The sequence below is a fragment of the Balaenoptera borealis genome, assembly GCF_965194805.1.
Source record: "Balaenoptera borealis genome assembly, chromosome: 11".
Classification (NCBI taxonomy): domain Eukaryota; kingdom Metazoa; phylum Chordata; class Mammalia; order Artiodactyla; family Balaenopteridae; genus Balaenoptera; species Balaenoptera borealis.
In genome coordinates, this window is record NC_138868.1 from 11,277,756 (window position 1) to 11,290,324 (window position 12,569).

General features: G+C 39.2%; 1 pseudogene across 1 annotated transcript in view; it reads left to right on the plus strand.

Moving 5' to 3' along the window:
• Nucleotides 1–2,069: 2,069 nt before the first annotated feature.
• LOC309605418 (olfactory receptor 10V1-like) overlaps nt 2,070–12,569 on the plus strand; it is a 105,357-nt pseudogene continuing 94,857 nt past the window's right edge. Inside the window, exon 1 of the transcript XR_014249627.1 lies at nt 2,070–4,729. The product of XR_014249627.1 is annotated as an olfactory receptor 10V1-like (transcript). The remainder of the gene's footprint in view (nt 4,730–12,569) is intronic.

Below are 12,569 nucleotides of genomic sequence, written 5' to 3' on the forward strand. Positions count from 1 at the left end.
ACTGAGTTGCTGGAAGACATCTAGTCATTCACCGAGGTTTACGCCAGGTTTACGTCACTCTCTTCCCCCAAATGCACAGTGCTCTAAAATGTTCCCTCTTTCCAGGGCCTGAAAAAGAAGCTGAATTGATTCTGGCAAATAAGATCAGGTAAGGTGCTGTTGACCAATACAACGGGATCATATCTGACCCTCTTAATGTACACCCCACCCCCATCCATCTTAGCTCACATTTTTATTTTAGCTGGGTAAATTTTCTTTTTACCAGGGAAAAAATTAATTTTATGAATGAGAGTCTTTACAAGGCCTTTAGAATCCTACCCTTCAGGTAAATGTCTAAACTTCCTTCCTGTGAGAATGACCCTGACCCAGGTCCAAGCAGTAATGAACAAAACACATGAGAGTTTGGATGACTTGTTATGTGATGATTTCTGAGTGGGAGGAAGGTTTGTCTGTGTGACAAAGCACCTGAAACAAGACCCTTGTTGTTTTAAATTCTCTAGTTTCCCTTTGAGAGTCTATTCTAGCCTAATCTACTCCCAGTAGTCTAGAAAATGCCGTACATTCAGTGTTCAGTCCCTTTTAGTGGTGCAGCCCAGAGCAGGGCAGTGCCCAGACCAGAAATGCACATCAGCCTGATTTCCTTCAAGCAGAGATTCAGGGAGATGGAGAGGGCGGTTATTTTCCTCATACAGGAAAACAGTTGGAGCTTTGAGCACTAAATTATTTAAAGTCTAACTAATGAGTGCTAATAAGATGGGCACATTTTTAGTGACCATATTTTCTAAACACAAAGGAATTAAGCTGTAGCAGGCTTGTAAAAGGAAGGTTTTCCATCCATGAACACTAGGTCACACTTAACAAGACCGTGTGCTCTGCCTAAATAAAAAACTACCCAGGCCGTGAAAAAGACATGAATTACTTATGCATTCAACAAACATTTATTAGTCACCATAGTAGGCATTAGAGGGGGAGGAACAAGATACAGTCCTTATCCTGCAGGAGATTATATATCTAGGAGAAATAAGACATATATAAAACAAATTATCATAAAAATAGAATGAGTTTGTTTTAGAAAGATGTACAAGACATTGTACTTGATTTACCATCTAGAAGAATGTGGGCATTGTCCAGTTGTGATGGGGAGAAGAATTTTTAGAAACTCCCCAAAGCTAGAAGTCTGTATTGGTGCTGTTTCCAAAACTGCTGTACTTTGCTTTACTCTTGGTGAGAAGCATGAAGAAAGTTTATAAAAGCTATGGGAGTGTTATGCCTATAGTTAAGGGCCAATGTACTAGAAGGCTCAGAGCTTTCTCTGAAACCACAAAACAATAATGAAGCCATCATGCTCAGTGCTGCTGAATTGGCACAAGCTGACCTCTTTTTCTCTCTAGGAAAATAATCCTTCAGAGAAAAATGAAGCATCTTTTATACGGGACAATATGACCCTGATGTATATTATAGGTCTTGGAATCAAGATCATTACGACCTTATATTTGATGGCCAGTATATTAATGCTAGGCAATGTATACGTTTAGAGGCTCAGTGTTTTTAGCTCAGCTTGTCCTTGCAAAACAAAAATGAAGTCAAAATCCTGAGCTCAATTGCCACATGGGGCAAATTAACTTGACTCTTATTCATAGTGATAGACTTTACAGTTAACTTCAGCCAACTCTCTTGAAAATGTGAGCTGACCAACACAAGCAAAGATAGAGAGTGGCCTGCCCAGCATAAACTCATCTTCAAAATTATTAAAGCTTTTTGAACTTCTCTGGTGGCGCAGTGGTTAAGAATCCACCTGCCAATGCAGGGGATACGGGTTAGATCCCTGGTCTGGGAAGATCCCACATGCTGTGGAGCAACTAAGCCTGTGCACCACAACTACTGAGTCTGCGCTCTGGAGCCCGCGAGCTACAACTACTGAAGCCCGCACACCTAGAGCCCATGTTCCACAACAAGAGAAGCCACCGCAATGAGAAGCCCGTACACCACAACGAAGAGAGCCCCTGCTCGCCGCAACTAGAGAAAGCCCGTGTGCAGCAACGAAGACCCAACGCAGCCAAAAATAAATAAATTTTTTTAAAATTATTAAAGCTTTAGGATAAATTAGGAGTTTGGGGTTAAAATATACACACTACTATATATAAAATAGATGACCAACAAGGACTTACTGTATAGCACAGGGAACTATACTCAATATCTTATAATAACCTACAATATAATGGAAGAGAATGTAAAAGAAGAATATATAGATATAGAGAGATATATAGAGAGATATATCTATATATATCTGAATCACTTTGCTGTACACCTAACACAACACTGAAAATCAACTATATTTCAATAAAATTTTTTTAAAATTATTAAAGCTTTAGGTGCTGAAACAGTATCATCGCCGTCATCCTAAAGCACACAGCACTTTCCTTCCTAATATATTTCTTTCTTTTGTCCTAGAAAACCCAATGTGCCACTTTTATGGGGGATGAAAACCAAACCATAGAGATCCAGTTCCACTTTCACCCATTTTCACCCATCCTGGAGGTGCAAATGTTAATTTCTGTGGCTTTCTTGCTAATATATATTGGAAGTCTCATTGGTAACACCACCATCTTTCTCACTGTCTGAGCAGAGCATTTGCTCCACACACCCATGTACTTCTTTCTGGCCAATCTGGCAGTTCTGGAGACCTTTTACTCTTCCACTGTTGCCCCTCTGGCTTTGGTCAGCTTCCTGACCTTGGGGAGAATACTCATCTCTTTCACTGGCTGTGGCACACAGATGTTCTTCTTTGTCTTTCTGGGCAGTGCTGACTGCATCCTCTTGGGGATCATGGCTTATGATCGGTTTGTAGCTATCCGGGATCCCTTCTGTTACTCCTTCCTCAGGAGATGGCAGCTGTGCACCCAGCTGGCTATGGGAGCCCTGGTCCTTGGTTTCATTCCAGCCTTACAACTGACAATTCTGATCTTCCTTCTGCCGTTTTGTGGCCACAGTAGAATCCCTCACTTCTATTGTGACGTATTCCCGATCTTGCGGTTGGCATGTGGAGATACTCGAATGCAGGAAGCCATGATCTTCATTGTCAGTGTCATCATCCTTACCATTCCCTTTTCCCTGAGCTCCATCTCATACCTCTTCATCGTGGCTGCCATCCTGCAGATCTACTCAGCAGAGGGACGGCCCAAGACCTTCCCCACCTGCTCTTCTCATCTGACTGTGGTTCTCCTCCAATACAGCTGCTGCAGCCTTATCTATTTACGCCCCAGCTCCAGCTACAACCCAGAAATGGGCTGGGTGGTGTCTGTTGTCTACATCTTTGTCACCCCTGTCTTGAATCCCTTGATCTACAGTATAAGAAACAAGGAGCTGAAAGATGCACTGAATAAGGTAATGTAGAGACATTTACTGAAGTTGGAAACGTGGGAGTTTCTGGGCTCATGTAAATGGCAGGAAATAATTCTTCAGAAAATGATAAACTCAGGGATTAGATGACATAAACATTTGGGGAACTGGATTTACTACTTACTTTCCTTTACTACTAGGAAATAGAATAGTTCCTATATCTAGCTCCCAAGTATAGTGTAAGCTCCTGAAAGTAAGATAGTATCATTTAAAATAAGAGTGAGTAGGGGAATTCCCTGGCAGTCCAGTGGTTAGGACTCAGTGCTTTCACTGCTGAGGGCCTGGGTTCAATCTAAGATCCCTCAAGCCACGTGGTGTGGCTAAAAAAATAATAATAATAATAAGAGAGAGTAAACTCTTGATGGGCAGGTATTTCTGTTTTGTTCACTGATCTATCCCCAGGGCCTAAAACAGTGCCTAGCTAAACACTCAATATATATTTATTGAATTAATGAATTCATTCAAGTGATGGCAAATAATGTCTCTATTTCCTTGTATCTCCCCACAATGTTATTCAGAGATTTGCATACACTGGGTATTCAATAAATATTTGTGGAGTAACTAAAAAGAGATTCCCTCTAAGAGCAATAATGATTCTTCAAGTTTCCACTCATAAACTCTTATTTTTCTCCTTTCTATTGACTGAGTCTTGGGAAATGTTTATTGTGAGACCAATCAGTGTTGAGAAGTTGTAAAAATATAAGACATATATATCTGGTATGTATTGTAATTTTAAAAAGTGTAAATGGTGACTTTAAAATTAGAAACAATATCTCCATTCCACTTTCTTCTCATTACAAATGGGAAATTTCAAGAAGGGGATGAAGGGACCAATGGTTGTTTGGGAGAACTGATATGAGACCTTCCTTTCTCCATTCTTGCCAATCTGTCTTCTTATAGTTCTACTTTTAAAATAACATTTTTCCATTTCTAAATATAGTGACATCTATTTTAGAAAAACTGGAAAACATAAAAGTAGACAGAAAAAAAATTAAAAATCATTTCTAACCCCACCAATTAAAACAAACCTCAGGGGGCTTCCTGGTGGCGCAGTGGTTGAGAATCTGCCTGCCAATGCAGGGGACACGGGTTCGAGCCCTGGTCTGGGAAGATCCCACATGCCACGGAACAACTGGGCCTGTGAGCCACAACTACTGAGCCTGCTGCGCGTCTGGAGCTTGTGCTCCGCAACAAGAGAGGCCGCGACAGTGAGAGGCCCGCGCACCGCAATGAAGAGTGGCCCCCGCTTGCCACAACTAGAGAAAGCCCTTGCACAGAAATGAAGACCCAACACAGCCAAAAATAAATAAATAAAAATTTTAAAAAAAAAGTCCTAGGCTGATTCCAATAAAAAAAAAAAAACCACCTCAGGTAATATTTGGGTACTTTATACATTTCATATATTATATTATGAGGAGCTTTTATACCCTGCTTCATTCTCTAACTTGTAACACAAACATCTGCCATGCTGAAGTAGCCTTCTAAAACATGGCTCTCATAACATATCTATTTATTTGTATTGGCATTTAGATGGCTACCAATTCTTCACTATTCTAAGTATCACTGTGATAAACAGCCTTATATCGTGCGTAATAAATTGTGCGTAACTCTGATTACTTCCTTAAGGTTAAAATATTTTAACCCCCTACTTACACATCACCAAATTGCATTCCAGAAAGACTACTAATTTGTACTCCCACAGACTATTCACAAAAGTACTGGCCTTATAATTTTATGGTCAACACTGGACTGGTTTCCTTCATTCTTTCCTTCCTTCCTTCCCTCTCTTCTTTCCTCCTTCCCTCCTTCCCTCTTTCCTTCTCTTTCTTTTTCTTTCTCTCTTATCATTTGTCAACTTGATGGTTTTACAATAGCAACTATCTAGTTTACATTTGTTTATGAATTGATCTTTTTATATATTTATAGCCATTTAAATTTTTGTGAGTTTTTCTAAGATTCTTAAAGAATTTTAAGATTTATTTTTAAGTCTTTGTATTCTATGTCAACACTTTATCATATGTGTGGAAAATATTTCAAAATTTTGTTAATGCTTATATATATACATATACATATATAGATTTATTATTATGGAGTTCAGTATTCAAATTTTGCTTTGTGATTTTTCCATTTTTATAGTAAATCCTGAAATTATACAAATGTTCACTCATATTTTGTTCTTGCTGCCTTTTGTTTAAAATTTCACATGGAACTTATTTATTATTCCATCGTGTGCTGTGTATTTATTCTGCTTTACACTGTGCATTAACTTTTCTCCCCAAATAAGTAACCAGTTGCTTTAGCATAATTTTCAGACCCTTTACCCACAGAATTGAGATGTCATCTTTATCACATACTAAAGGCATGTTTATGCTAAGTTCTTGGCTGTTTACTCTGTTCCATAAATCAGTCTGTATATTCCTGCACCAATATCACCTTATTTGCATCATTGGTATTTTATAATCATTTACATCATAATATTAGAATCTGTTGATCTTTCCAGAAAAGTACCATGGTTAAAAGGTCTGGAGTTTGCCTTCACCTAGGCTGTGGTGGTTTTAAAATATATCCATAAATTCATAATATATCTCCCTTTACAAGGTGGGGCTTAATCCTGCTCCCTTTGAGTGTGGACTGTACTCAATAACTTATTTCTAGCAAATAGAATGTGGCAGAATTGATGACATATGACTTCTGAGGCTGGGTCATAAAAGATATCGTGGCTGCAGCCTTGCCCTCAGATTACTCACTCTGGGAGGAGCTGCCATGTCCTGAGGACAATCAGGAAGCCCCATAGAGATGAACATCCACACGGCAAGGAACCACAGCCTCCTATGAACAGCCAGGGAGGAACTGATGCCTTTTGCCAACAGCCATGTAAGTGAACAATCTTGGGCCCAGATCCTCCAGCCCCAGTCAAGCTTCAGATGACTGGAGCCCCAGTCAAGCTTCAGATGACTGGAGCCCCAGCCAACACTTTGACTGCAACCTCCTGAGACACTCTGAGCCAGAGCCACCCAGCTAAGCTGCTCCCAGATTCCTGACCCGCAAAAGCTCTGTGAGATGGTAAATGATTTTTGTTTTAAGCTGCTACATTTGGGGGTAATTTTTATCCAGCAATACATAACTAACACACCATGTTAGTGAACATAGCCCCCATTGTCTTGGAAGTGATTGCAATGAACACAGCAGCCACTGACAAGTTGAATTTTAGGGGGATTTTACATGCACTTTGCCTACACTCCACCGTGGAAATCAGGGCATGTCCTTACCAGAGATTTAATAAGCCCCCAAATTACAAAGATTTCCCAAGCCTCCTCCAACTCTATCCCATCCTCATACACCATTATAATAAACACAGGTAGTGGTCATGGTGGTGATGACTTCTTAAGGGGAGAAAAATATTTACCTTGTGAGATTTGACTTTTGTTTCCAGAGGTTTCTGAGCCTTTCTTATCCTAAAAGCCTTATCTCCTACTCCTTAGCCGTCGTGACAGACTGTATTTTCCAAAACGATCTTGATGTCATATTCCTTCCCATATGGTCTCCTCACATTATGATGCTGACACTCTTCCCATCCAGAGGTGAGGTCCATCTTTCTTTCCCTCGAATCTGGATGGGCCTATAACTAGAGCAGAAGTGATGCTTTGTGACTTTCTAGGCTAGGTCATAAAAAAGAGACACCCAACTGACCCTTCTGGGACACTTGCTCTTGGAACCCAGCCATCATGCTGTGAAGAAAGTAAGAAACCACATAGAAAGCCCACATGTAAGTGCTCTGGTTGAAAACCCCACTGGGGTCCCAGCTGGCAGCTAGCACCAACTGTCAGATAGTGAGTGAAATGTCAAATGCTTCCAGCACCCAACCGTTGATTCACTCCCAGCCTTCAAGCAGTGCCAACTGATGCCATCTGGAACAGAGGTGAGCTGCTCTCATTATGTCCTAGCCAAACTGCAGATTCAAGAGCAAAATAAATCATTAGTGTTGTTTTAACCCACTAAATCTGGAATGGTTTGCTATACACATTATTTAATCCCAACTTCACCCTCAAAGTCCTAAATCTCTTGTGTTTTATGTTATAAATATCCTAACTCACTTAATAGGGAAGAAACAAAAGAAAAACATAATGCAGGCATCACCCTGATCAAAATTTTCCTGTCTTCAATGTCAGCTAATAGGTGAGGAAAGCAAGTGTGCCTGAGTGCTTAAGCACCCTTGTAATTTCATCAGGCTTCTACATGATTGTTAATAGAATACCTCCAGACTTTCAATAGTGTTCATGGAATACTGACAAATTTTCAGACTTTATTGAACAAGCCTCTCTTCCTTTTGTGAGTTTTGCCCCAAGAAACAGATACAGCCAAGGTCCCTCCAGTACAACAGGCTCATGAAAGCATCTGAATCTCTCTTTGCTTCTCCCAATTGCCCCAGAAAAAGGCCAGAAACTAGAAGCCAACCTATCCTCCCTCACTTAGGTGTGAGTATGGGAGTCTGACTAATGCCAGAAACATAGTACCATTAAGCCTTAGGGATAGGGAATGCCAAGGTATTGGACAAAGAGTTAGGCAGTAGGAGCTGATTAAGCTTTCATAGGATTTCCTTCCTTACTCCTGATCCTTCCCATCCTCATTCTGTTAGCACCAGCTATTGCCAGTAAAATGGGCAAAGATGTATTTTGAATGGGATGCTGCCATCCAACCCTGTTCTGATGATTCTACAGCAACCACAAGAAATCAAGGTAAGGATATATACTAAGAGGTATTTGAAGAGGACCTGGACCTATAAGGTATAGCACGTGAAGACATTGCTTATGAACCAGTAGATAGAGTTATTTTCCCGTTTCTTTTCTATACATTGGTTTGTAATTAAAAGAAGAACTCAGAAATGTTTGAACAATTACTATTGAGTGCTGAAGTAGGTGTTGCGGAAAGAATGAAATGCTGAATAAGAAATAGTTTCTGAGCCAAAGCAATCTTGAGAAAGAAAAATGGAGCTGGAGGACTCAGGCACCCTGACTTTAGACTATACTACAAAGCTATAGTCATAAAAACAGTATGGTACTGGCACAAAAACAAAAATATAGATCAATGGAACAGGATAGAAAGCACAAAAACAAAAATATAGATTGATGGAACAGGATAGAAAGCCCAGAAATAAACCCACGCACCTATGGTCAATTAATCTACAACAAAGAAGGCAAGACTACACAATGGTGGAAAGACAGTCTCTTCAACAAATGGTGCTGGGAAAACTAGACAACCACATGTGGAAAAATGAAATTAGATCACTCTTTAACACCATACACAAAAATAAGCTCAATATGGATTAAAGACCTAAATGTGAGACCAGACAGTATAAAACTCCTAGAGGAAAACATAGGGAGAACACCCTCTGACATAAATCGCAGCAATATCTTTTCTGATCCATCTCCCAGAATAATGGAAATAAAACCAAAAATGAATAAATGGAACCTAATTAAACTCAAAAGCTTTTGCACAGCAAGGGAAAGCATAAAAAACAAAACGAAAAGACAGCCCACAGATAGGGAGAAAATATTTGCAAATGATGTGAATGACAAGGGATTAGTCTCCAAAATTTACAAACAGCTCATGAGGCCTAATATCATCAAAACAAACAACTCAATCAAAAAATGGGCAGAAGACCTAAACAGACATTTATCCAAAGAAGATATGCAGATGGCCAAGAGGTACATGAAAAGATGTTCAACATCGCTTATTATTAGAGAAATGCAAATCAAAACTACAATGAGATATCACCTCACACCAGTCAAAATGGCTATCATCAAAAAATCCACAAACAATAAATGCTGGAGAGGGTGTGGAGAGAAGGGAAACCTCCTACACTGTTGGTGGGAATGTAAATTGGTACAGCCACTATGGAGAACAGTATGGAGGTTCCTTAAAAAACTAAAAATAGAGCTACCTTATGACCCTGCAATCCCACTTCTGAGCATATATCCGGAGAAAAACATGGTCCAAAAGGATACATGCAACCCAATGTTCACTGCAACACTGTTTACAATGGCCAAAGCATAGAAGCAACCTAAATGTCCATCAATAGAGGAATGGATAAAGAAGATGTGGTATATATGTACAATGGACTATTACTCAGCCATTAAAAAGAATGAAATAATGTCATTTGCAGCAACATGGATGGACCTAGAGATTGTCATACTGTGAAAAGTAAGTCAGACAGAGAAAGAGAAATATCGTATGATATCCCTTATATGCGGAATCTAAAAACAAATGATACAAATGAACTTATTTACAAAACAGAAACAGACTCACAGACTTAGAGAACGAACTTACGGTTACCAGGGGGTAAGGGTGGGGGGAAGGGATAGTTAGGGAGTTTAGGATTGACATGGACACACTGCTGTATTTAAAATGGATAACCAACAAGGACCCACTCTATAGCACAAGGAACTCTGCTCAATGTTATGTGGCAGCCTGGATGGGAGGGGAGTTTGGGGGAGAATGGTTACATGTATATGTATGGCTGAGTCACTTTGCTGTGCACTTGAAACTTTCACAACATTGTTAACTGGCTATATTCCAATATAAAATAAAAAGTTAAAAAAAAATAAAGTTCCCCAAATGAGTTCATTGTGCGGCCAAAAAAAAAAGAAAGAAAGAAAGAAAGAAAGAAATAGCTTCTGGGGAAGAAGAACTACAATCCTGCAGCCTGTGGAACAAAAACCCCATTCACAGAAAGATAGACAAGATGAAAAGGCAGAGAGCTATGTACCAGTTGAAGGAACAAGATAAAACCCCAGAAAAACAACTAAATGAAGTGGAGACAGGCAACCTTCCAGAAACAGAATTCAGAATACTGATAGTGAAGATGATCCAGGACCTCGGAAAAAGAATGGAGGCAAAGATCGAGACGATGCAAGAAATGTTGAACAAAGACCTAGAAGAATTAAAGAACAAACAAACAGAGATGAACAATACAATAACTGAAATGAAAACTACACTAGAAGAAATCAATAGCAGAATAACTGAGGCAGAAGAACGGATAAGTGACCTGGAAGACAGAATGGTGGAATTCACTGCGGAGGAACAGAATAAATAAAAAAGAATGAAAAGAAATGAAGACAGCCTAAGAACCTCTGGGACAACTTTAAACGCAACAACATTCGCATTATAGGGGTCCCAGAAGAAGAGAGAGAGAAAGGACCCGAGAAAATATTTGAAGAGATTATAGTCGAAAACTTCCCTAACATGGGAAAGGAAATAGCCACCCAAGTCCAGGAAGCGCAGCGAGTCCCATACAGGTTAAACCCAAGAAGAAACACACCGAGACACATAGTAATCAAACTGGCAAAAAATAAGACAAAGAAAAATTACTGAAAGCAGCAAGGGAAAAACGACACATAACATACAAGGGAACTCCCAGAAGGTTAACAGCTGATTTCTCAGCAAAAACTCTACAAGCCAGAAGGGAGTGGCATGATATACTTAAAGTGATGAAAGGGAAGAACCTACAATCAAGATCACTCTACCCGGCAAGGATCTCATTCACATTCGATGGAGAAATCAAAAGCTTTACAGACAAGCAAAAACTAAGAGAATTCAGCACCACCAAACCAGCTCTACAACAAATGCTAAAGGAACTTCTCTAAGTGGGAAACACAAGAGAAGAAAAGGACCTACAAAAACAAACCCAAAACAATTAAGAAAATGGTCATAGGAACATACATATCGATAATTACCTTAAATGTGAATGGATTAAATGCTCCAACCAAAAGACACAGGTTCGCTGAATGGATACAAAAAAAAAAAAGACCCATATATATGCTATCTACAAGAGACCCACTTCAGACCTAGGGACACATACAGACTGAAAGTCAGGGGATGGAAAAAGATATTCCATGCACATGGAAATCAAAAGAAAGCTGGAGTAGCTATACTCATATCAGATAAAATAGACTTTAAAATAAAGAATGTTACAAGAGACAAGGAAGGACACTACATAATGATCAAGGGATCAATCCAAGAAGAAGATATAACAATTATAAATATATATGCACCCAACATAGGAGCACCTCAATACGTAAGGCAGCTGCTAACAGCTATAAAAGAGGAAATCGACAGTAACACAATAATAGTGGGGGACTTTAACACCTCACTTACACCAATGGACAGATCATCCAAACTGAAAATAAATAAGGAAACAGAAGCTTTAAATAACACAATAGACCAGATAGATTTAATTGATATTTATAGGACATTCCATCCAAAAACAGCAAATTACACTTTCTTCTCAAGTGCGCATGGAACATTCTCCAGGACAGATCACATCTTGGGTCACAAATCAAGCCTCAGTAAATTTAAGAAAATTGAAATCATATCAAGCATCTTTTCTGACCACAACGCTATGAGATAAGAAATAAATTACAGGGAAAAAAATGTAAAAAACACAAACACATGGAGGCTAAACAATATGTTACTAAATAACCAAGAGATCACTAAAGAAATCAAAGAGGAAATCAAAAAATACCTAGAGTCAAATGACAATGAAAACACGATGATCCAAAACCTATGGGATGCAGCAAAAGCAGTTCTAATAGGGAAGTTTATAGCTATACAAGCCTACCTTAAGAAACAAAAAAAATCTCAAAAAAAAATCTAACCTTACACCTGAAGGAACTAGAGAAAGAAGAACAAACAAAATCCAAAGTTAACAGAAGGAAAGAAATCATAAAGATCAGAGCAGAAACAAATGAAATAGAAACAAAGAAAACAATAGCCAAGATCAATAAAACTAAAAGCTGGTTCTTTGAGAAGATAAACAAAATTGATAAACCATTAGCCAGACTCATCAAGAAAAAGAGGGAGAGGACTCAAATCAATAAAATTAGAAATGAAAAAGGAGAAGCTACAACAGACACCGCAGAAATACAAAGCATCCTAAGAGACTACTACAAGCAACTCTATGCCAATAAAATGGACAACCTGGAAGAAATGCACAAATTCTTGGAAAGGTATAACCTTCCAAGACTGAACGAGGAAGAAATAGAAAATATGAACAGACCAATCACAAGTAATGAAATTGAAACTGTGACTTGAAATATTCCAACAAACAAAAGTCCAGGACCGGGCTTCCCTGGTGGCGCAGTGGTTGGGGGTCTGCCTGCCAGTGCAGGGGA